Source organism: Aegilops tauschii, chromosome 7, assembly GCF_002575655.3.
Source record: "Aegilops tauschii subsp. strangulata cultivar AL8/78 chromosome 7, Aet v6.0, whole genome shotgun sequence".
NCBI lineage: Eukaryota > Viridiplantae > Streptophyta > Magnoliopsida > Poales > Poaceae > Aegilops > Aegilops tauschii.
Genome location: NC_053041.3, coordinates 623,243,602 through 623,271,132, shown reverse-complemented (window position 1 = coordinate 623,271,132; position 27,531 = coordinate 623,243,602).

The following is a 27,531-nucleotide window of genomic DNA, read 5'->3' as shown; positions in this document are numbered from 1 at the left end:
TTCTACACAAAAAGTCCACTTTTACGTTTCTACGAGGTGTGTGCCAAGATATTTCATTTGAGCTACGGTATTGAAAATTTGGTTATTTTGTTGATTACTGGGATTCTCTGCCTGACAGCTATCTGTTGGGGAACGTAGTAATTTTAAAATTTTCCTACGCACACACAGGATCATGGTGATGCATAGCAACCAGATGGGAGAGTGTCGTCCACGTACCCTCGTAGACCGTTAGCGGAAGCGTTATGACAACGCGGTTGATGTAGTCGTACGTCTTCACGATCCGATCGATCCAAGTACCGAACGCACGGCACCTCCGAGTTCAGCACACGTTCGGCTCGATGACGTCCCACGAACTCCGATCCAGCAGAGCTTCGAGGGAGTGTTTCGTCAGCACGACGGCGTGATGACGGTGATGATGATGCTACCGGCGCAGGGCTTCGCCTAAGCACCGCTACGATATGATCGAGGTGGATTATGGTGGAGGGGGGCACCGCACACGGCTAAGAGATCCAAGGGATCAATTGTTGTGTCTAGAGGTGCCTCCTTGCCCCGTATATAAAGGAGGGAGGGAGAGGCCGACCCTAGAGGGGGCGCGCCAAGTGTGGGGAGTCCTACTAGGACTCCCAAGTCCTAGTAGGATTCCCCTTTCCTTTCCAGAGTAGGAGAGAAGGAAAGAGGGGGAGAGGGAGAAGGAAAAGGGGGCCAGAGGGGGGGGGGGCGCCTCCTTCCTTTTGGCCTCTCTCCTCTATTCCCGTATGGCCCAATAAGGCTCAATACTTCTCACGGTGAATTCCCGTAATTTCCCGGTACTCCGAAAATACCCGAATCACTCAGAACCTTTCCGATGTCAGAATATAGTCGTCCAATATATCGATCTTTACGTCTCGACCATTTCGAGACTCCTCGTCATGTCCGTGATCACATCCGGGACTCCGAACTACCTTCGGTATATCAAAACACATAAACTCATAATATAACCGTCATCGAACTTTAAGCATGCGGACCCTACGGGTTCGAGAACTATGTAGAGATGACCGAGACACGTCTCCGGTGAATAACCAATAGCGGAACCTGGATGCTCATATTGGCTCCTACATATTCTACGAAGATCTTTATCGGTCAAACCGCATAACAACATACGTTGTTCCCTTTGTCATCGGTATGTTACTTGCCCGAGATTCGATCGTCGGTATCTCAATACCTAGTTCAATCTCGTTACTGACAAGTCTCCTTACTCGTTCCGTAATACATCATCCCGCAACTAACTCGTTAGTTGCAATGCTTGCAAGGCTTATAATGATGTGCATTACCGAGTGGGCCCAGAGATACCTCCACTACTAGGAAAAGGGCTATAGCTAATATGGACATTAATAGCGCACCACATATGTGGTGCGCCACTACTATATAGCAGTGGCGCACCATGTGTAGGTACGCCATTAATGTCCATATCACTAATGGCGCACCACACCCACGGTGCGCCACTACTAACATTTCTTTTCCAAAACTAGTAATGGCGCACCAGGGCATAGTAATGGGCACCACACACTCTGTGCGCCACTACTAACAATTTTTTTTTATTTTTTTGCAAAAACTAGTAATGACGCACCACGTAGCAGGTGCGCCATTAGTAACCAGGGTTACTAATGGCGCATTGTTAGGTGGTGCGCCATTACTAACTTTCTTTGCACCCCCTGGACCGCCTTTTCAGTTTTGAAAAAAATAAAAGAAAATAATGGAAATGTCAAAAAATAAAAGAAAATAAGTTTCCCATGTGATATGTGGTCTAGTTGTTGGGAAAATTTACAAATATGAATTTTGACTTTATTTGCAAAATCTCTCTGGAATTTAGTAAAATGGGCATAACTTTTGCATACGAACTCGGATCAAAAGTTTTTTTATATGAAAAATCATCTATTCGAAAAGTTACATCCGAATTCAACCAGGGGAACCACGTTGAACATTTTCAGAATCCCCAAAAACCTAACAGAACGAAAGATACGAGGCTTTTAAGATCTAGAGGGGGGGGGGCGAAATGAAAAAAATTCAAACTTAGTAGTGGCGCACCATTTGCTAGGTGCGCCACTAGTAACAGAAAAAAAAATTGGTTTCAAATTTTTTTTTTTGGAATTTTTTTTCAAAATATGATACGTAATATGACCGGGAGGTTTGAAATATTTTTCAAAATTTTATCACACTCATGAACATGAACAAAGTCCTAGACATCAACAAGGTTTAATAGGATTAATATGATAGATATATCAATAAGTGCCTGTTAAGTGAGTTGGTGCTGGGGTTGGATAGAACCGCGAAGTTAAGCGTGCTCGGGCTGGAGTAGTGTGAAGATGGGTGACCTTCCGGGAAGTTTGACCACGGAGTGTGATTTGACTTGAGATTAAGCATAACGAAAAAAATTGAAAAAAAATTGTTAGTAATGGCGCCTAATCTCGAAATACGTCAACCCAACAAGTACCTTCGAAGACACCTGTACAGCACCTTTATAATCACCCAGTTACGTTGTGACGTTTGGTAGCACACAAAGTGTTCCTCCGGTAAACGGGAGTTGCATAATCTCATAGTCATAGGAACATGTATAAGTCATGAAGAAAGCAATAGCGACTTACTAAACGATCAAATGCTAAGCTAACGGAATGGGTCAAGTCAATCACATCATGCTCCTAATGATGTGATCTCGTTAATCAAATGACAACTCATGTCTATGGTTAGGAAACTTAACCATCTTTGATTAACGAGCTAGTCAAGTAGAGGCATACTAGTGACACCATGTTTGTCTATGTATTCACACATGTATTATGTTTTCGGTTAATACAATTCTAGCATGAATAATAAACATTTATCATGAAATAAGGAAATAAATAATAACTTTATTATTGCCTCTAGGGCATATTTCCTTCAGTCTCCCACTTGCACTAGAGTCAATAATCTAGATCACGTCGCCATGTGATTTAACATCAATAGTTCACATCATCATGTGATTAACACCCATAGTTCACATCGTCATGTGACCAACACCCAAAGGGTTTACTAGAGTCAATAATCTAGTTCACATTGCTATGTGATTAACACCCAAAGAGTACTAAGGTGTGATCATGTTTTGCTTGTGAGAGAAGTTTAGTCAACAGGTCTGCCATATTCAGATCCGTATGTATTTTGCAAATTTCTATGTCAACAATGCTCTGCACGGAGCTACTCTAGCTAATTGCTCCCACTTTCAATATGTATCTAGATCGAGACTTAGAGTCATCCAGATCGGTGTCAAAGATTGCATCAACGAAACTCTTTACGACGAACCTTTTGTCATCTCCGTAATTGAGAAACATATCCTTATTCCACTAAGGATAATTTTGACCGCTGTCCAGTGATCTACTCCTAGATCACTATTGTACTCCCTTGCTAAAATCAGTGTAGGGTATATAATAGATCTTGTACACAACATGGCATACTTTATAGAACCTATGGCTGAGGTATAGGGAATGACTTTCATTCTCTTTCTATCTTCTGCCGTGGTCGGGCTTTGAGTCTTACTCAATTTCACACCTTGTAACACAGGCAAGAACTCTTTCTATGACTGTTCCATTTTGAACTATTTCAATATCTTGTCAATGTATGTACTCATTGAAAAAACTTATCAAGCGTCTTGATCTATCTCAATAGATCTTGATGCTCAATATGTAAGCAGCTTCACCGATGTCTTTTCTTTGAAAAACTCCTTTCAAACACTCCTTTATGCTTTGCAGAATAATTGTACATTATTTCTGATCAACAATATGTCATTCACATATACTTATCAGAAATGTTGTAGTGCTCCCACTCACTTTCTTGTAAATACAGGCTTCACCGCAAGTCTGTATAAAACTACATGCTTTGATCAACTCATCAAAGCATATATTCCAACTCCGAGATGCTTGCACCAGTCCATAGATGGATCGCTGGAGCTTGCACATTTTGTTAGTACCTTTAGGATTGACAAAACTTTCTGGTTGCATCATATACAACTCTTCTTTAATAAATCCACTAAGGAATGCAGTTTTGTTTATCCATTTACCAGATTTCATAAAATGCGGCAATTGCTAACATGATTCGGACAGATTTAAGCATAGATACGAGTGAGAAACTCTCATCGTAGTCAACACCTTGAACTTGTCAAAAACCTTTTGCGACAATTCTAGCTTTGTAGATAGTAACACTACTATCAACGTCCGTCTTCCTCTTGAAGATCCATTTATTCTCGATGGCTTGCCGACCATTGGGGAAGTCAACCAAAGTCTACACTTTGTTCTCATACATGGATCCCATCTCAGATTTCATGGCCTCAAGCCATTTTGCGGAATCTGGGCTCATCATCGCTTCCTCATAGTTCGTAGGTTTGTCATGGTCAAGTAACATGACCTCTAGAGCAGGATTACCGTACCACTCTGGTGCGGATCTCACTCTGGTTTACCTACGAGGTTCGGTACTAACTTGATCTGAAGTTACATGATCATCATCATTAGCTTCCTCACTAATTGGTGTAGTAGTCACAAGAACAGATTTCTGTGATGAACTACTTTCCAATAAGGGAGCAGGTACAGTTACCTCATCAAGTTCTACTTTCCTTCCACTCACTTCTTTCGAGAGAAACTCCTTCTCTAGAAAGGATCCATTCTTAGCAACGAATATCTTGCCCTCGGATCTGTGATAGAAGGTGTACCCAACTGTCTCCTTTGGGTATCCTATGAAGACACATTTCTCCGATTTGGGTTTGAGCTTATCAGGATGAAACTTTTTCTTATAAGCATCGGAACCCCAAACTTTAAGAAACGACAACTTTGGTTTCTTGCCAAACCACAGTTCATACGGTGTCGTCTCAACGGATTTAGATGGTGCCCTTTTTAATGTGAATGCAGCTGTCTCTAATGCATAACCCCAAAAATATAGTGGTAAATCGGTAAGAAACATCATAGATTGCACTATATCCAATAAAGTACGGTTATGACGTTCGGACACACCATTATGCTGTGGTGTTCCAGGTGGCACGAATTTGTGAAACTATTCCACATTGTTTTAATTGAAGACCAAACTCGTAACTCAAATATTTGTCTCCGCGATCAGATCGTAGAAACTTTATTTTCTTGTCACGATGATTTTCGACTTCACTCCGAAATTCTTTGAACTTTTCAAATGTTTCAGACTTATGTTTCATTAAGTAGATATACCCATATCTGCTCAAATCATCTGTGAAGGTCAGAAAATAATGATACCCGCCACGAGCCTCAACACCCATCGGATCGCATACATCAGTATGTATCATTTCCAATAAGTCAGTTGCTTGCTCCATTGTTCCGGAGAACGGAGTTTTAGTCATCTTGCCCATAGGGCATGGTTCGCAAGCATCAAGTGATTCATAATCAAGTGATTCCAAAATCCCATCGGCATGGAGTTTCTTCATGCGCTTTACCCAAATATGACCTAAACGGCAGTGCCACAAATAAGTTGCACTATCATTATTAACTTTGCATCTTTTGGCTTCAATATTATGAATATGTCTATCACTAAGATCGAGATCCAAACAACAATTATTCTCTAACTTAAATGAATAACCGTATTGCAATAAACATGATCAAATCATATTCATGCTCAACGCAAACACCAAATAACACTTATTTAGGTTCAACACTAATCCCGAAAGTATAGGGAGTGTGCGATGATGATCATATCAATCTTGGAACTACTTCCAACACACATCGTCACTTCAGCCTTAACTAGTTTCTGTTCATTCTTCAACTCCCATTTCGAGTTAGTACTCTTAGTAACTGAACCAGTATCAAATACCGAGGGGTTGCTATAAACACTAGTAGAGTACACATAAATAACATGTATATCCAATATACCTTTGTTCACTTTGCCATCTTTCTTATCTGCCAAGTATCTAGGGCAGTTCCACTTCCAGTGACCATTTTCTTTGCAGTAGAAGCACTCAGTCTCAGGCTTAGGTCCAGACTTGGGCTTCTTCACTTGAGTAGCAACTTGCTTGCAGTTCTTCTTGAAGTTCCCCTTCTATCCCTTTGCCCTTTTCTTGAAACTAGTGGTCTTGTAAACCATCAACACTTGATGTTCTTTCTTGATTTCTACCTTCGTCGATTTCAGTATCGCGAAGAGCTCGGGAATTACTTTCGTCATCCCTCGTATATTATAGTTCATCACGAAGTTCTACTAACTTGGCAATGGTGACTAGAGAATTCTGTCAATCACTATTTTATCTGGAAGATTAACTCCCACTTGATTCAAGCGATTGTAGTACCCAGACAATCTGAGCACATGCTCATTGATTGAGCTATTCTCCTCCATCTTTTAGCTATAGAACTTGTTGGAGACTTCATATCGCTCAACTCGGGTATTTGCTTGAAATATTAACTTCAACTCCTGGAACATCTCATATGGTCCATGACGTTCAGAACGTCTTTGAAGTCCCGATTCTAAGCCGTTTAAGCATGGTGCACTAAACTATCAAGTAGTCATCATATTGAGCTAGCCAAACGTTCATAACATTTGCATCTGCTCCTGCAATAGGTTTGTCACCTAGCGGTGCATCAAGGACATTATTCTTCTGTGCAGCAATGAGGATAATCCTTAGATCATCTAAGTGATCACGTGATCCAAATCAACTAAACCATGTCCGATCATCACGTGAGATGGAGTAGTTTTCAATGGTGAACATCACTATGTTGATCATATCTACTATATGATTCACGCTCGACCTTTCGGTCTCCAGTGTTCTGAGGCCATATCTGCATATGCTAGGCTCGTCAAGTTTAACCCGAGTATTCTGCGTGTGCAAAACTGGCTTGCACCCGTTGTAGATGAACGTAGAGTTTATCACACCCGATCATCATGTGGTGTCTCGGCACGACGAACTTTGGCAACGGTGCATACTCAGGGAGAACACTTTTATCTTGAAATTTAGTGAGAGATCATCTTATAATGCTACTGTCAATCAAAGCAGAATAAGATGCATAAAGGATAACAATCACACGCAATCAATATAAGTGATATGATATGGTCATCATCATCTTGTGCTTGTGATCTCCATCTCCGAAGCACCGTCATGATCACCATCGTCACCGGCGCGACACCTTGATCTCTATCGTAGCATCGTTGTCGTCTCGCCAACTATTGCTTCTACGACTATCGCCACCGCTTAGTGATAAAGTAAAGCATTACAGGGCGATTGCATTGCATACAATAAAGCGACAACCATATGGCTCCTGCCAGTTGCCGATAACACGGTTACAAAACATGATCATCTCATACAATAAAATTTAGCATCATGTCTTGACCATATCACATCACAACATGCCCTGCAAAAACAAGTTAGACGTCCTCTACTTTGTTGTTGCAAGTTTTACGTGGCTGCTACGGGCTGAGCAAGAACCGTTCTTACCTACGCATCGAAACCACAACAATAGTTCGTCAAGTTAGTGCTGTTTTGACCTTCTCAAGGACCGGGTGTAGCCACACTCAGTTCAACTAAAGTTGGAGAAACTGACACCCGCCAGCCACCTGTGTGTAAAGCACGTCGGTAGAACCAGTCTCGCGTAAGCGTACGCGTAATGTCGGTCCGGGCCGCTTCATCCAACAATACCGCCGAACCAAAGTATGACATGCTGGTATATCGCCCACAACTCACTTGTGTTCTACTCATGCATATAACATCTACACATAAAACCAGGCTCGGATGCCACTGTTGGGGAACGTAGTAATTTCAAAATTTTCCTACGCACACACAGTATCATGATGATGCATAGCAACGAGAGGGGAGAGTGTCGTCCACGTACCCTCGTAGACCGTTAGCGGAAGCGTTATGACAACGTGGTTGATGTAGTCGTACGTCTTCACGATCCGACCGATCCAAGTACCGAACGCACGGCACCGCCGAGTTCAGCACACGTTCAGCTCGATGACGTCCCACGAACTCCGATCCAGCAGAGCTTCGAGGGAGAGCTCCGTCAGCACGACGGCGTGATGACGGTGATGATGATGCTACCGACGCAGGGCTTCGCCTAAGCACCACTACGATATGATCGAGGTGGATTATGGTGGAGGGGGCACCGCACACGGCTAAGAGATCCAAGGGATCAATTGTTGTGTCTAGAGGTGCCCCCTTGCCCCCGTATATAAACGAGGGAGGGAGAGGCCAGCCCTAGAGGGGGCGCGCCAAGTGTGGGGAGTCCTACTAGGACTCCCAAGTCCTAGTAGGATTCCCCTTTCCTTTCCGGAGTAGGAGAGAAGGAAAGAGGGGGAGAGGTTGAAGGAAAAGGGGGCTGCACCCCTTGTCCAATTCGGACCAGAGGGGGGGCGCGCGCCTCCTTCCTTTTGGCCTCTCTCCTCTATTCCCGTAAGGCCCAATAAGGCCCAATACTTCTCCCGGTGAATTCCCGTAACTCCCTGGTACTCCGAAAATACCCGAATCACTCGGAACCTTTCCGATGTTCGAATATAGTTGTCCAATATATCGATCTTTACGTCTCGACCATTTCGAAACTCCTCGTCATGTCCGTGATCACATCCGAGATTCCGAACTACCTTCGGTACATCAAAACACATAAACTCATAATATAACCGTCATCGAACTTTAAGCGTGCGGACCCTACGGGTTCGAGAACTATGTAGACATGACCGAGACACGTCTCCGGTCAATAACCAATAGCGGAACCTGGATACTCATATTGGCTCCTACATATTCTACGAAGATCTTTATCGGTCAAACCGCATAACAACATACGTTGTTCCCTTTGTTGTCGGTATGTTACTTGCCCGAGATTCTATCGTCGGTATCTCAATACCTAGTTCAATCTCGTTACCGGCAAGTCTCTTTACTCGTTCCATAATACATCATCCCGCAACTAACTCATTAGTTGCAATGCTTGCAAGGCTTATGATGATGTGCATTACCGAGTGGGCCCAGAGATACCTCTCCGACAATCGGAGTGACAAATCCTAATCTCGAAATACACCAACCCAACAAGTACCTTCGCAGACACCTGTAGAGCACCTTTATAATCACCCAGTTACGTTGTGACGTTTGGTAGCACACAAAGTGTTCCTCCGGTAAACAGGAGTTGCATAATCTCATAGTAATAGGAACATGTATAAGTCATGAAGAAAGGAATAGCAACATACTAAACGATCAAGTGCTAAGCTAACGGAATGGGTCAAGTCAATCACATCATTCTCCTAATGATGTGATCCCGTTAATCAAATGACAACTCATGTCTATGGTTAGGAAAGTTAACCATCTTTGATTAACGAGCTAGTCAAGTAGAGGCATACTAGTGACACTATGTTTGTCTATGTATTCACACATGTATTATGTTTTCGGTTAATACAATTCTAGCGTCAATAATAAACATTTATCATGAAATAAGGAAATAAATAATAACTTTATTATTGCCTCTACGGCATATTTCCTTCACTATCATGTTCCAGTATCTTCTAACCACGATAGCCCTAGTGCTCTTCACCCTGGCTGAGAAAGGGAACCAAGTCCATAATAGAGTTGATGTCACCGTGTCCTACATACTGCTCCTAGGAGCCATAATCCTAGACGTGTCCTCTGCCTTCATGTCCATTCTTTTCTCTCTGAGATCCAACCCTCATAGGGATTTGAGCATGATTAACATGATATTCTTGCATGTAATCGACTGCATTCAACCAACATGGAGCAGAAAACAATGGTCCCAGAAGATAGCACAATACATCATGGTCAAGAGGCACACCATGGAACATACTGGAGGCATGCCATATGTGCGGCAACGGATTGTCAAGCATTTTATAGCTTGGGAAGTTGAACTATTGGATCCAAGCCTGACGCACACACATGTCACCGGAGATCTCAAGGAGTTTGTCCTCAGCAATTTGGTACGTTTTGGGATCAGTAAAGAATACAATGTTGCCAATTTTCGTGGCCAGCTAGCGCTTCAAAAGTGCTGGCAGACGGCTCCGTATGATAGCATCGATGGTGTGAAGGATTTCCCCACAAGCATTCTCATTTGGCACATTGCAACAGATATTTGCTACTAATCTAGAAGTAGTAGCACGACCAACACAGATTGTGATGGATCGAAGAAGAAAATGTGCAGAGAGCTGTCAAATTATATAATGTACCTTGTCTTCAAGTGTAGCGTCATGCTTACCAGCAACTCCCAGCTTGTTCATAACAATGTTCATTGTGAAATGGAGAAAGTTCTTGCAGATCAATGTTCAAAGATGGTTAATCATGGGGAGTAGGATGTCATGAAGGTTTTTGAAAGCACAAAACATGAACAACCACCCTTGAGAGTGAATGAGAATCATGGACGGTGGGTAAATACAGATAGTGCTACCTCCGGTGATCTGAAGAAACTCCTGGAAAGGGCCGCAGAAGCTATTTATTCTCCAGTGCTACCTCATGCATCCAAGGTGGACCAGGAGCTCATGGGTATTGTTTATGAAGGTGGGCGTTGGGATCTCATCGCCGCGGTGTGGTTGGAGATGCTTTTATACATCGTGCCTCATTGTGGGGATGCTTTCCATTACCCGCATCTTTGCATTGGTGGGGAGTTCATCACGCATATCCTCCTCCTCATGCGTTCTCTAGGCCCATTTTTACCAGGACCTGACAATCCAGCTCCTTGTGCCCTCTGATCGTCTACCATTCATGTGCCAGGTCATCAGATGATTGTAGATCTGGTCATCACAAACTAGCAAGAACTGGTGTGTGCGAAAGAGTGTGCTATATAATAAGTTCTGAGTTCCATTTCCTCTAGTGGAATGGGAATACATGGAACAAATGTCGAATGTTATTTGTGATGCGAAAGTTATGAGTACTTGTCTATTATGATTATGTTGTTACCTGTAAGAGGGAATTATTCCGAGAGAAACATGTGTATGTATGTATGCTACATTTTTTGTATTTTTTTGTATCTACAAATGGCATGATATAATGAGATGCTTTCCCAAATGTATTTTCAAAATGACCAGCGTTGTTTACTTGTTTTTACAGTGTTAATTATTTTGAATTCGACAAACAAATTCATATAGCTAGCATGCTAGTTGATTTTATGAATGGATTCATTCAATGGAGATATATTTTCCATGTGATGGAGACATTTTTCCAAACTACTCCCTTTGTTCCTAAATATTTGTCTTTCTAGATATTTTAACAAGTGACTACATACGGAGCATTATGTCACATTCAAAGGGACATGATGAATGCACAGGTGATCGTTAGCTCCTGCTGGATAGATAGATTTACCACAGTAAGAGTATCTCCAACCGCGCCCCCAACAGGCCCCCAGGCCATTTTTAGCGCCGGCGCTGAAAAAATGGCTCTGTCGCGCCCCAGGAGCCCAATTTTCGCCGGTTAGGGCCGAAACTAACGCCGTCGGACCCAGGCCGAACCCAGCGCGCAGGGGGCGCCCGGGGGCGCCGGGGAAATTGTTTTTGGCGCGAAAGAACGGTGGGCTCGCCGAGTCAGCGACCCCCGCGCATCGTCGTCCTCATCGCCTTGGTTTCCCACGGATAAAACCCATAGGAAATTGGTTTCAACCAAGACAATGGCTGAGTCTTGAATGGACTGACAAGTTGGGGGTATGAAATAACTAGTTTTAAAGTTTAGGGTTGTGTTTTAAACAAAGTGCTAAGTCCAGTGTTGAGATTTCGACTTCTCGCATACATCAACAACATAAGTGTCTTGCATATATAAACTCAAATCAAATTTGCAATCACCAGTATATTTCCATCATATGATTAGATGTGTAGTTGGTTTTTATTTGCTGAATTTATGGTGTCATTACCTAGTTAATCTATTTTTCGATGGGAGGCAACCATCATTGATGGTATGTGAGTTGCGTGTGTGTGTGTGTCTGTGTGTGTGACGAATTGAATTAAACAATTAATAATTCTCCCTCTGCATTGTTGCATGCAAACATGGTGAACTCTCCACAGCTTGGTGCCTGTGGAAACTTTGTGGAACGAATGGGAGATCCACTGCCTGGTGCTCACGAGCTTGGCATTGCAATTCCTCCTCTTCCTCGCAGCAGGGATGCGAAGGCGTAGGACATCGTGCATCCTCGGTGCCTTCCTGTGGCTCGCCAACCTGTTAGCCGACTCCGTGGCTGTCTTCGTCCTTGGCCACCTCGCCGTCCGCGTGAGCGGACCACAACACGAGCTCATCGCCTTCTGGGCACCATTCCTGCTCGTCCACCTGGGCGGACTGGACACCATCATCACCCTGTCCATGCAGGACAATGAGTTGTGGAATCGTCACCTCCTACGCCTTGTCTCCCAGGTGGCAGTGGCCGGCTATGTCGTGTCCAAGCCGTCTTGGACAGATAAGCGGCTGTTGGCTGCCACCGTGCTCGTCTTCCTCTCTGGGAGCTTCAAGTATGCTGTCCGCAATTGCTGCCTTTACATAGCCAGGCCAGCACAAATCAGGGGTGCATCCATGCGTATTTTTTCAGACACACTAACGATGCTGAAGGATGCCGCGGAAGATGTAGGACATGCGCCCACACTCCAGAGAACACAGAGAGATTTACTTAGGTTTTGGAATGCCAAATTTGATTTGATGCTGGGTAAATCTGACAAGAGGGGTTTTCTTTTGGAGAAGGAAATATATCAAGATGCCAAGGAAATCATGTCGGTGGACGCTCCTCCAAATAACAAGGAGAGCGTTTTACTTTGGGATGATCTGCCAAACATGCTAGAGAAGTTTCAATCAACCTCATGCCTCCATCAGCCATATGACTATGTTGGCAGAAATTTGGTAAAATGTTATGAGAAGTTCTACACAAAAATGCCACTTTTACGTTTCTTCCACACGGTCGGTGTCGAACTTATTTTAACCATGTACTGTAGCAATTTAGGTATTGGAAACTTCATTATTTTTTCGACTATTATGATTATCTGGTTGATAGTTATCCTACTCCAAATTTTTCAATCCCGATAGCCCTAGTGCTCTTCACCATGGCTGAAAAGGGGAACCAAATCCATAATAGAGCTGATGTTACTGTGTCCTACATATTGCTCATAGGAGCCATAATCCTAGACGTGTCCTCTGCCTCCATGTCCATTCTTTCCTTCGTGGGATCCAACATTTGTAGAGGTAGGATTAAAATCATGGTCTTGAGTGTGGCCAACTACATTCAGCCAACATGTTGCAAAAGACAGTGGTCCGAGGAGTTAGCGCAATACAGCATGGTTAAGAGGTACGCCACAGGAGATGCTAGAGGCATGCCATATGTGCGGCAATGGATTGGCAAGCGTTTAATAGCTTGCGGTGTCGAACTATTGGATCCAAGCATGACACACACACATGTCACCGAAGATCTCAAGGGGTTTGTCCTCAACAAATTGGTACAGTTTGGAATTAAAAAACAGTACAATTTTGCCGATTTCCGTGGCCAGCTAGCACTTCAAGAGTGGAGGAAGAATGGTCCAGGGACGGAGGCTCTGTATTATAGCATCAACGAGGTGAAGGATTTCCCCACAAGCATCCTAATCTGGCATATTGCAACAGACATTTGCTACTACTCTGGAAGCAGCTGCACGGCCAACACAGAATGTGATAGGTCGAAGAAGAAGAAGAAATTGAGCAGAGAGCTGTCAAATTATATATTGTACCTTGTCTTCAAGTGTGGTGTGATGCTTACCAGCAGCTCTGAACTCGGTCATAACAAAGTATATGTTGAAATGAAGAATGTTCTTCGATTGCAGCAGCTACAGATGGTTAATCCAAGAGAAGAAGCTATCATGAAGGTGTTTGAAGGCGTAGAAGATAAACAGCCACACTCAACAGTGAATGAGGAGCAAGAACAACCGGTTGACACAGATGATACTACCTCCGGTCAAATAAAGAAACTCCTGGAGAGCATGGCCGATGCTATTTATTTTCCAATATTGCCTCATGCATCTAAGGTGGCCAAGGAGCTCATGGCACTAGTACAAAACAGGGCTTTCGTCACAGGGCAATATTCACATTAGTCCCGGTTCAGTCACGAGCCGGGACTAATGTGAGCATTGGTCCCGGTTCGTGCGGCTAAGGCATTAGTCCCGGTTCACCTGGGCCCTTTAGTCCCGGTTGGTGCCACGAACCGGGACTAAAGGGTGCGATGCCCATTAGTACCGGTTGGTGGCACCAACCGGGACTAAAGGTTAGACCTTTAGTCCCGGTTGGTGCCACCAACCGGTACTAATGGGCTTTGAGGCATTAGTACCGGTTCATGGCGCGAACCGGTACTAAAGGGCCCATCAAACTCTACCCCCCCCCCCCCCGACCGCCTTTTCAGTTTTAGAAAAAACAAAAGAAAATGATGGAAATGTCAAAAAAATAAAATAAAATAAGTTTCCCATGTGATATGTGGTCTAGTTGTTGGGAAAATTAACAAATATGAATTTCGACTTTATTTGCAAAATCTCTCTGGAATTTCTTAAAATGGGCATAACTTTTGCATACGAACTCGGATGAAAAAGTTTTTTATATGAAAAATCATCTACTCGAAAAGTTACATCCGAATTCAACCAGGGGAACCCCGTTAAACATTTTCAGAATCCCCAAAAACCTAACAGAACGAAAGATACGAGGCTTTTAAGATCTAGAGGGGGGAATGAAAAAAATTCAAACTTAGTAGTGGCGCACCATTTGCTAGGTGCGCCACTAGTAACAGAAAAAAAAATTGGTTTCAAATTTTTTTTTTGGAATTTTTTTTTCAAAATATGATACGTAATATGACCGGGAGGTTTGAAATATTTTTTCAAAATTTTATCACACTCATGAACATGAACAAAGTCCTAGACATCAACAAGGTTTAATAGGATTGATATGATAGATATATCAATAAGTGCCTGTTAAGTGAGTTGGTGCTGGGGTTGGATAGAACTGCGAAGTTAAGCGTGCTCGGGCTGGAGTAGTGTGAGGATGGGTGACCTTCCGGGAAGTTTGACCACGGAGTGTGATTTGACTTGAGATGGGATTAAGCATATTGACCCGAGATTAAGAAAAAAACGAAAAAAATTGAAATTTTTTTGTTAGTAATGGCGCCTAATCTCGAAATACGTCAACCCAACAAGTACCTTCGAAGACACCTGTAGAGCACCTTTATAATCACCCAGTTACGTTGTGACGTTTGGTAGCACACAAAGTGTTCCTCCGGTAAACGGGAGTTGCATAATCTCATAGTCATAGGAACATGTATAAGTCATGAAGAAAGCAATAGCGACATACTAAACGATCGAGTGCTAAGCTAACGGAATGGGTCAAGTCAATCACACCATTCTCCTAATGATGTGATCTCGTTAATCAAATGACAACTCATGTCTATGGTTAGGAAACTTAACCATCTTTGATTAACGAGCTAGTCAAGTAGAGGCATACTAGTGACACTATGTTTGTCTATGTATTCACACATGTATTATGTTTCCGGTTAATACAATTCTAGCATGAATAATAAACATTTATCATGAAATAAGGAAATAAATAATAACTTTATTATTGCCTCTAGGGCATATTTCTTCAGTCTCCCACTTGCACTAGAGTCAATAATCTAGATCACGTCGCCATGTGATTTAACATCAATAGTTCACATCACCATGTGATTAACACCCATAGTTCACATCGTCATGTGACCAACACCCAAAGGGTTTACTAGAGTCAATAATCTAGTTCACATTGCTATGTGATTAACACCCAAAGAGTACTAAGGTGTGATCATGTTTTGCTTGTGAGAGAAGTTTAGTCAACGGGTCTGCCATATTCAGATCCGTATGTATTTTGCAAATTTCTATGTCAACAATGCTCTGCACGGAGCTACTCTAGCTAATTGCTCCCACTTTCAATATGTATCTAGATCGAGACTTAGAGTCATCCAGATCGGTGTCAAAGATTGCATCAACGTAACTCTTTACGACGAACCTTTTGTCATCTCCGTAATTGAGAAACATATCCTTATTCCACTAAGGATAATTTTGACCGCTGTCCAGTGATCTACTCCTAGATCACTATTGTACTCCCTTGCTAAAATCAGTGTAGGGTATATAATAGATCTTGTACACAACATGGCATACTTTATAGAACCTACGGCTGAGGTATAGGGAATGACTTTCATTCTCTTTCTATCTTCTGCCGTGGTCGGGCTTTGAGTCTTACTCAATTTCACACCTTGTAACACAGGCAAGAACTCTTTCTATGACTGTTCCATTTTGAACTATTTCAATATCTTGTCAATGTATGTACTCATTGAAAAAACTTATCAAGCGTCTTGATCTATCTCAATAGATCTTGATGCTCAATATGTAAGCAGCTTCACCGATGTCTTTTCTTTGAAAAACTCCTTTCAAACACTCCTTTATGCTTTGCAGAATAATTGTACATTATTTCCGATCAACAATATGTCATTCACATATACTTATCAGAAATATTGTAGTGCTCGCACTCACTTTCTTGTAAATACAGGCTTCACCGCAAGTCTGTATAAAACTACATGCTTTGATCAACTCATCAAAGCATATATTCCAACTCCGAGATGCTTGCACCAGTCCATAGATGGATCGCTGGAGCTTGCACATTTTGTTAGTACCTTTAGGATTGACAAAACTTTCTGGTTGCATCATATACAACTCTTCTTTAATAAATCCACTAAGGAATGCAGTTTTGTTTATCCATTTACCAGATTTCATAAAATGCGGTAATTGCTAACATGATTCGGACAGATTTAAGCATAGATACGACTAAGAAACTCTCATCGTAGTCAACACCTTGAACTTGTCAAAAACCTTTTGCGACAATTCTAGCTTTGTAGATAGTAACACTACTATCAGCGTCCGTCTTCCTCTTGAAGATCCATTTATTCTCGATGGCTTGCCGACCATTGGGCAAGTCAACCAAAGTCTACACTTTGTTCTCATACATGGATCCCATCTCAGATTTCATGGCCTCAAGCCATTTTGCGGAATCTGGGCTCATCATCGCTTCCTCATAGTTCGTAGGTTCTTCATGGTCAAGTAACATGACCTCTAGAACAGGATTACCGTACCACTCTGGTGCGGATCTCACTCTGGTTTACCTACGAGGTTCGGTAGTAACTTGATCTGAAGTTACATGATCATCATCATTAGCTTCCTCACTAATTCGTGTAGTAGTCACAGGAACAGATTTCTGTGATGAACTACTTTCCAATAAGGGAGCAGGTACAGTTACCTCATCAAGTTCTACTTTCCTTCCACTCACTTCTTTCGAGAGAAACTCCTTCTCTAGAAAGGATCCATTCTTAGCAACGAATATCTTGCCCTCGGATCTGTGATAGAAGGTGTACCCAACTGTCTCCTTTGGGTATCCTATGAAGACACATTTCTCCGATTTGGGTTTGAGCTTATCAGGATGAAACTTTTTCTTATAAGCATCGCAACCCCAAACTTTAAGAAATGACAACGTTGGTTTCTTGCCAAACCACAGTTCATACGGTGTCGTCTCAACGGATTTAGATGGTGCCCTTTTTAATGTGAATGCAACTGTCTCTAATGCATAACCCCAAAACTATAGTGGTAAATCGGTAAGAAACATCATAGATTGCACTATATCCAATAAAGTACGGTTATGACGTTCGGACACACCATTATGCTGTGGTGTTCTAGGTGGCACGAATTTGTGAAACTATTCCACATTGTTTTAATTGAAGACCAAACTCGTAACTCAAATATTTGTCTCCGCGATCAGATCGTAGAAACTTTATTTTCTTGTCACGATGATTTTCGACTTCACTCTGAAATTCTTTGAACTTTTCAAATGTTTCAGACTTATGTTTCATTAAGTAGATATACCCATATCTGCTCAAATCATCTGTGAAGGTCAGAAAATAATGATACCCGCCGCGAGCCTCAACACCCATCGGATCGCATACATCAGTATGTATCATTTCCAATAAGTCAGTTGCTTGCTCCATTGTTCCGGAGAACGGAGTTTTAGTCATCTTGCCCATAGGGCATGGTTCGCAAGCATCAAGTGATTCATAATCAAGTGATTCATAATCAAGTGATTCCAAAATCCCATCGGCATGGAGTTTCTTCATGCGCTTTACACAAATATGACCTAAACGGCAGTGCCACAAATAAGTTGCACTATCATTATTAACTTTGCATCTTTTGGCTTCAATATTATGAATATGTCTATCACTAAGATCGAGATCCAACAAACCATTTTCATTTGGTGTATGACCATAGAAGGTTTTATTCATGTAACAGAACAACAATTATTCTCTAACTTAAATGAATAACCGTATTGCAATAAACATGATCAAATCATATTCATGCTCAACGCAAACACCAAATAACACTTATTTAGGTTCAACATTAATCCCGAAAGTATAGGGAGTGTGCGATGATGATCATATCAATCTTGGAACTACTTCCAACACACATCGTCACCTCAGCCTTAACTAGTTTCTGTTCATTCTGCAACTCCCATTTCGAGTTAGTACTCTTAGTAACTGAACCAGTATCAAATACCGAGGGGTTGCTATAAACACTAGTAGAGTACACATAAATAACATGTATATCCAATATACCTTTGTTCACTTTGCCATCTTTCTTATCTGCCAAGTATCTAGGGCAGTTCCACTTCCAGTGACCATTTTCTTTGCAGTAGAAGCACTCAATCTCAGGCTTAGGTCCAGACTTGGGCTTCTTCACTTGAGTAGCAACTTGCTTGCAGTTCTTCTTGAAGTTCCCCTTCTATCCCTTTGCCCTTTTCTTGAAACTAGTGGTCTTGTAAACCATCAACACTTGATGTTCTTTCTTGATTTCTACCTTCGTCGATTTCAGTATCGCGAAGAGCTCGGGAATTACTTTCGTCATCCCTCGTATATTATAGTTCATCACGAAGTTCTACTAACTTGGCGATGGTGACTAGAGAATTCTGTCAATCACTATTTTATCTAGAAGATTAACTCCCACTTGATTCAAGTGATTGTAGTACCAAGACAATCTGAGCACATGCTCATTGCTTGAGCTATTCTCCTCCATCTTTTAGCTATAGAACTTGTTGGAGACTTCATATCTCTCAACTCGGGTATTTGCTTGAAATATTAACTTCAACTCCTGGAACATCTCATATGGTCCATGACGTTCAGAACGTCTTTGAAGTCCCGATTCTAAGCCGTTTAAGCATGGTGCACTAAACTATCAAGTAGTCATCATATTGAGCTAGCCAAACGTTCATAACATTTGCATCTGCTCCTGCAATAGGTTTGTCACCTAGCGGTGCATCAAGGACATTATTCTTCTGTGCAGCAATGAGGATAATCCTCAGATCACGGATCCAATCCGCATCATTGCTACTAACATCTTTCCACTTAGTTTTCTCTAGGAACATATCAAAAATAAAACAGGGGAGCTAAACGCGAGCTATTGATCTATAACATAGATATGCTAATACTACCAGGACTAAGTTCATGATAAATTAAAGTTCAATTAATCATATTACTTAAGAACTCCCACTTAGATAGACATCCCTCTGATCATCTAAGTGATCACGTGATCCAAATCAACTAAACCATGTCCGATCATCACGTGAGATGGAGTAGTTTTCAATGGTGAACATCACTATGTTGATCATATCTACTATATGATTCACGCTCGACCTTTCGGTCTCCAGTGTTCCGAGGCCATATCTGCATATGCTAGGCTCGTCAAGTTTAACCCGAGTATTCTGCGTGTGCAAAACTGGCTTGCACCCGTTGTAGATGAACGTAGAGCTTATCACACCCGATCATCACGTGGTGTCTCGGCACGACGAACTTTGGCAACGGTGCATACTCAGGGAGAACACTTTTATCTTGAAATTTAGTGAGAGATCATCTTATAATGCTACTGTCAATCAAAGCAGAATAAGATGCATAAAGGATAACAATCACACGCAATCAATATAAGTGATATGATATGGCCATCATCATCTTGTGCTTGTGATCTTCATCTCCGAAGCACCGTCTTGATCACCATCGTCACCGGCGCGACACCTTGATCTCTATCGTAGCATCATTGTCGTCTCGCCAACTATTGCTTCTACGACTATCGCCACCGCTTAGTGATAAAGTAAAGCATTACAGGGCGATTGCATTGCATACAATAAAGCGACAACCATATGGCTCCTGCCAGTTGCCGATAACTCGGTTACAAAACATGATCATCTCATACAATAAAATTTAGCATCATGTCTTGACCATATCACATCACAACATGCCCTGCAAAAACAAGTTAGACGTCCTCTACTTTGTTGTTGCAAGTTTTACGTGGCTGCTACGGGCTGAGCAAGAACCGTTCTTACCTACGCATCGAAACCACAACAATAGTTCGTAAGTTAGTGCTGTTTTGACCTTCTCAAGGACCGGGCGTAGCCACACTCAGTTCAACTAAAGTTGGAGGAACTGACACCCGCCAGCCACCTGTGTGTAAAGCACGTCGGTAGAACCAGACTCGCGTAAGCGTACGCGTAATGTCGGTCCGGGCCGCTTCATCCAACAATACCGCCGAACCAAAGTATGACATGCTGGTATATCGCCCACAACTCACTTGTGTTCTACTCATGCATATAACATCTACACATAAAACCAGGCTCGGATGCCACTGTTGGGGAACGTAGTAATTTCAAAATTTTCCTACGCACACACAGTATCATGATGATGCATAGCAACGAGAGGGGAGAGTGTCGTCCACGTACCCTCGTAGACCGTTAGCGGAAGCGTTATGACAACGCGGTTGATGTAGTCGTACGTCTTCATGATCCGACCGATCCAAGTACCGAACGCACGGCACCGCCGAGTTCAGCACACGTTCAGCTCGATGACGTCCCACGAACTCCGATCCAGCAGAGCTTCGAGGGAGAGTTCCGTCAGCACGATGGCGTGATGATGGTGATGATGATGCTACCGACGCAGGGCTTTGCCTAAGCACCGCTACGATATGATCGAGGTGGATTATGGTGGAGGGGGCACCGCACACGGCTAAGAGATCCAAGGGATCAATTGTTGTGTCTAGCGATGCCCCCTTGCCCCCGTATATAAACGAGGGAGGGAGAGGCCAGCCCTAGAGGGGCCGCGCCAAGTGTGGGGAGTCCTACTAGGACTCCCAAGTCCTAGTAGGATTCCCCTTTCCTTTCCGGAGTAGGAGAGAAGGAAAGAGGGGGAGAGGTTGAAGGAAAAGGGGGCTGCACCCCTTGTCCAATTCGGACCAGAGGGGGGGCGCGCGCCTCCTTCCTTTTGGCCTCTCTCCTCTATTCCCGTATGGCCCAATAAGGCCCAATACTTCTCCCGGTGAATTCCCGTAACTCCCTGGTACTCCAAAAATACCCGAATCACTTGGAACCTTTCCGATGTCCGAATATAGTTGTCCAATATATCGATCTTTACGTCTCGACCATTTCGAAACTCCTCGTCATGTCTGTGATCACATCCGAGACTCCGAACTACCTTCGGTACATCAAAACACATAAACTCATAATATAACCGTCATCGAACTTTAAGCGTGCGGACCCTACGGGTTCGAGAACTATGTAGACATGACCGAGACACGTCTCCGGTCAATAACCAATAGCGGAACCTGGATACTCATATTGGCTCCTACATATTCTACGAAGATCTTTATCGGTCAAACCGCATAACAACAAACGTTGTTCCCTTTGCCCGAGATTCGATCGTCGGTATCTCAATACCTAGTTCAATCTCGTTACCGGCAAGTCTCTTTACTCTCTCCATAATACATCATCCCGCAACTAACTCATTAGTTGCAATGCTTGCAAGGCTTATAATGATGTGCATTACCGAGTGGGCCCAGAGATACCTCTCCGACAATCGGAGTGACAAATCCTAATCTCGAAATACACCAACCCAACAAGTACCTTCGCAGACACCTGTAGAGCACCTTTATAATCACCCAGTTACGTTGTGACGTTTGGTAGCACACAAAGTGTTCCTCCGGTAAACAGGAGTTGCATAATCTCATAGTAATAGGAACATGTATAAGTCATGAAGAAAGGAATAGCAACATACTAAACGATCAAGTGCTAAGCTAACGGAATGGGTCAAGTCAATCACATCATTCTCCTAATGATGTGATCCCGTTAATCAAATGACAACTCATGTCTATGGTTAGGAAAGTTAACCATCTTTGATTAACGAGCTAGTCAAGTAGAGGCATACTAGTGACACTATGTTTGTCTATGTATTCACACATGTATTATGTTTCCGGTTAATACAATTCTAGCGCCAATAATAAACATTTATCATGAAATAAGGAAATAAATAATAACTTTATTATTGCCTCTACGGCATATTTCCTTCACTATCATGTTCCAGTATCTTCTAACCACGATAGCCCTAGTGCTCTTCACCCTGGCTGAGAAAGGGAACCAAGTCCATAATAGAGTTGATGTCACCGTGTCCTACATACTGCTCATAGGAGGCATAATCCTAGACGTGTCCTCTGCCTTCATGTCCATTCTTTCCTCTCTGAGATCCAACCCTCATAGAGATTTGAGCATGATTAACATGATATTCTTGCATGTAATCGACTGCATTCAACCAACATGGAGCAGAAAACAATGGTCCCAGAAGATAGCACAATACATCATGGTCAAGAGGCACACCATGGAAGATACTGGAGGCATCCCATATGTGCGACAACGGATTGTCAAGCATTTTATAGCTTGGGAAGTTGAACTATTGGATCCAAGCCTGACGCACACACATGTCACCGGAGATCTCAAGGAGTTTGTCCTCAGCAATTTGGTACGTTTTGGGATCAGTAAAGAATACAATGTTGCCAATTTTCGTGGCCAGCTAGCGCTTCAAAAGTGCAGGCAGACGGCTCCGTATGATAGCATCGATGGTGTGAAGGATTTCCCCACAAGCATTCTCATTTGGCACATTGCAACAGATATTTGCTACTAATCTAGAAGTAGTAGCACGACCAACACAGATTGTGACGGATCAAAGAAGAAAATGTGCAGAGAGCTGCCAAATTATATAATGTACCTTGTCTTCAAGTGTAGCGTCATGCTTACCAGCAACTCCCAGCTTGTTCATAACAAAGTTCATTGTGAAATGGAGAAAGTTCTTGCAGATCAATGTTCAAAGATGGTTAATCATGGGGAGTAGGATGTCATGAAGGTTTTTGAAACCACAAAACATGAACAACCACCCTTGAGAGTGAATGAGAATCATGGACGGTCGGTAAATACAGATAGTGCTACCTCCGGTGATCTGAAGAAACTCCTGGAAAGGGCCGCAGAAGCTATTTATTCTCCAGTACTACCTCATGCATCCAAGGTGGACCAGGAGCTCATGGGTATTGTTTATGAAGGTGGGCGTTGGGATCTCATCGCCGCGGTGTGGTTGGAGATGCTTTTATACATCGTGCCTCATTGTGGGGATGCTTTCCATTACCAGCATCTTTGCATTGGTGGGGAGTTCATCATGCATATCCTCCTCCTCATGCGTTCTCTAGGGCCATTTTTACCAGGACCTGACAATCCAGCTCCTTGTGCCCTCTGATCGTCTACCATTCATGTGCCAGGTCATCAGATGATTGTAGATCTGGTCATCACAAACTAGCAAGAACTGGTGTGTGCGAAAGAGTGTGCTATATAATAAGTTCTGAGTTCCATTTCCTCTAGTGGAATGGGAATACATGGAACAAATGTCGAATGTTATTTGTGATGCGAAAGTTATGAGTACTTGTCTATTATGATTATGTTGTTACCTGTAAGAGGGAATTATTCCGAGAGAAACAAGTGTATGTATGTATGCTACATTTTTTGTATTTTTTTGTATCTACAAATGGCATGATATAATGAGATGCTTTCCCAAATGTATTTTCAAAATGACCAGCGTTGTTTACTTGTTTTCACAGTGTTAATTATTTTGAATTCGACAAACAAATTCATATAGCTAGCATGCTAGTTGATTTTATGAATGGATTCATTCAATGGAGATATATTTTCCATGTGATGGAGACATTTTTCCAAACTACTCCCTTTGTTCCTAAATATTTGTCTTTCTAGATATTTTAACAAGTGACTACATACGGAGCATTATGTCACATTCAAAGGGACATGATGAATGCACAGGTGATCGTTAGCTCCTGCTAGATAGATAGATTTACCACAGTAAGAGTATCTCCAACCGCGCCCCCAACAAGCCCACAGGCCATTTTTAGCGCCGGCGCTGAGAAAATGGCTCTGTCGCGCCCTAGGAGCCCAATTTTCGCCGGTTAGGGCCGAAACTAACGCCGTCGGACCCAGGCCGAACCCAGCGCGTGTTGGGAATCGTAGCATAATTTTAAAATTTTCCTACGCTCACCAAGATGCATCTATGGAGTATACTAGCAACGAGGGGAAAGGAGTGCATCTACATACCCTCGCGAGCGGAAGCGTTCCAATGAACGTGGATGACGGAGTCGTACTCGCCGTGATCCATATCACCGACGACCGAGTGCCGAACGGACGGCACCTCCGCGTTCAACACACGTACGGTGCAGCGACGTCTCCTCCTTCTTGATCCAGCAAGGGGGAAGGAGAGGTTGATGGAGATCCAGCAGCACGACGGCGTGGTGGTGGATGTAGCGGGGTCTCGGCAGGGCTTCGCCGAGCTTCTGCGAGAGGCAGAGGTGTTGCAGGGGAGGAGGGAGGCGCCCAAGGCTGAGATGTTGCTGCCCTCCCTCCCCCCCTTTATATAGGCCCCCTGGGAGGGGGGGCGCCGGCCAAAAACCATCTAGGGTGGGGGGCGGCGGCCAAGGGGGTGCCTTGCCCCCCAAGGCAAGTGGGAAGCCCCCCCACCCTAGGGTTTGCAACCCTAGGCGCATGGGGGGAGGCCCAGGGGGGTGCCCAGCCCACTAGGGGCTGGTTCCCTTCCCACTTCAGCCCATGGGGCCCTCCGGGATAGGTGGCCCCACCCGGTGGACCCCCGGGACCCTTCCGGTGGTCCCGGTACAATACCGGTAAATCCCGAAACTCTCCCGGTGACTGAAACTTGACTTCCTATATATAATTCTTCACCTCCGGACCATTTCGGAACTCCTCGTGACGTCCGGGATCTCATCCGGGACTCCGAACAACTTTCGGGTTTCCGCATACACATATCTCTACAACCCTAGCGTCACCGAACCCTAAGTGTGTAGGCCCTACGGGTTCGGGAGACATGTAGACATGACCGAGACGCCTCTCCGGTCAATAACCAATAGCGGGATCTGGATACCCATGTTGGCTCCCACATGTTCCACGATGATCTCATCGGATGAACCACGATGTCGAGGATTCAGTCAATCCCGTATACAATTCCCTTTGTTAATCGGTATGTTACTTGCCCGAGATTCGATCGTCGGTATCCCAATACCTTGTTCAATCTCGTTACCGGCAAGTCTCTTTACTCGTACCGCAATGCTTGATCCCGTGACTAACGCCTTAGTCACATAGAGCTCATTATGATGATGCATTACCGAGTGGGCCCAGAGATACCTCTCCGTCACACGGAGTGACAAATCCTAGTCTCGATCCGTGCCAACCCAACAGACACTTTCGGAGATACCCGTAGTGCACCTCTATAGTCACCCAGTTACGTTGTGACGTTTGGCACACCCAAAGCACTCCTACGGTATCCGGGAGTTGCACGATCTCATGGTCTAAGGAAAAGATACTTGACATTGGAAAAGCTCTAGCAAACGAAACTACACGATCTTTTATGCTATGCTTAGGATTGGGTCCTGTCCATCACATCATTCTCCTAATGATGTGATCCCGTTATCAATGACATCCAATGTCCATAGTCAGGAAACCATGACTATCTGTTGATCAACGAGCTAGTCAACTAGAGGCTTACTAGGGACATGTTGTGGTCTATGTATTCACACATGTATTACGATTTCCGGACAATACAATTATAGCATGAACAATAGACAATTACCATGAACAAAGAAATATAATAATAACCATTTATTATTGCCTCTAGGGCATATTTCCAACAGTCTCCCACTTGCACTAGAGTCAATAATCTAGTTACATTGTGATGAATCGAACACCCATTGCGTCCTGGTGTTGATCATGTTTTGCTCTAGGGAGAGGTTTAGTCAACGGATCTGCTACATTCAGGTCCGTATGTACTTTACAAATATCTATGTCTCCATTTTGAACACTTTCACGAATGGAGTTGAAGCGACGCTTGATATGCCTGGTCTTCCTGTGAAACCTGGGCTCCTTCGCAAGGGCAATAGCTCCAGTGTTGTCACAGAAGAGAGTCATCGGGCCCGACGCATTGGGAATCACCCCTAGGTCGGTAATGAACTCCTTCATCCAGACTGCTTCCTGTGCTGCCTCCGAGGCCGCCATGTACTCCGCTTCACATGTAGATCCCGCCACGACGCTTTGCTTGCAACTGCACCAGCTTACTGCTCCTCCATTCAAAATATACACGTATCCGGTTTGTGACTTCGAGTCATCCAGATCTGTGTCGAAGCTAGCGTCGACGTAACCCTTTACGACGAGCTCTTCGTCACCTCCATAAACGAGAAACATATCCTTAGTCCTCTTCAGGTACTTCAGGATATTCTTGACCGCTGTCCAGTGTTCCATGCCGGGATTACTTTGGTACCTTCCTACCAAACTCACGGCAAGGTTTACATCAGGTCTGATACACAGCATGGCATACATAATAGACCCTATGGCCGAGGCATAGGGGATGACACTCATCTTTTCTCTATCTTCTGCCGTGGTCGGGCATTGAGCCGTGCTCAATTGCACACCTTGCAATACAGGCAAGAACCCCTTCTTGGACTGATCCATATTGAACTTCTTCAATATCTTGTCAAGGTATGTACTCTGTGAAAGACCAATGAGGCGTCTTGATCTATCTCTATAGATCTTGATGCCTAATATATAAGCAGCTTCTCCAAGGTCCTTCATTGAAAAACACTTATTCAAATAGGCCTTTATACTTTCCAAGAATTCTATATCATTTACCATCAATAATATGTCATCCACATATAATATGAGAAATGCTACAGAGCTCCCACTCACTTTCTTGTAAACACAGGCTTCTCCATAAGTCTGTGTAAACCCAAACGCTTTGATCATCTCATCAAAGCGAATGTTCCAACTCCGAGATGCTTGCACCAGCCCATAGATTGAGCGCTGGAGCTTGCATACTTTGTTAGCATTCTTAGGATCGACAAAACCTTCCGGCTACATCATATACAACTCTTCCTTAAGGAAGTCGTTAAGGAATGCCGTTTTGACGTCCATCTGCCATATCTCATAATCATAGTATGCGGCAATTGCTAACATGATTCGGACAGACTTCAGCTTCGCTACGGGTGAGAAAGTCTCATCGTAGTCAACCCCTTGAACTTGTCGATAACCCTTAGCGACAAGTCGAGCTTTGTAGATGGTCACATTACCATCCGCGTCCGTCTTCTTCTTAAAGATCCATTTGTTTTCTATGGCTCGCCGCTCATCGGGCA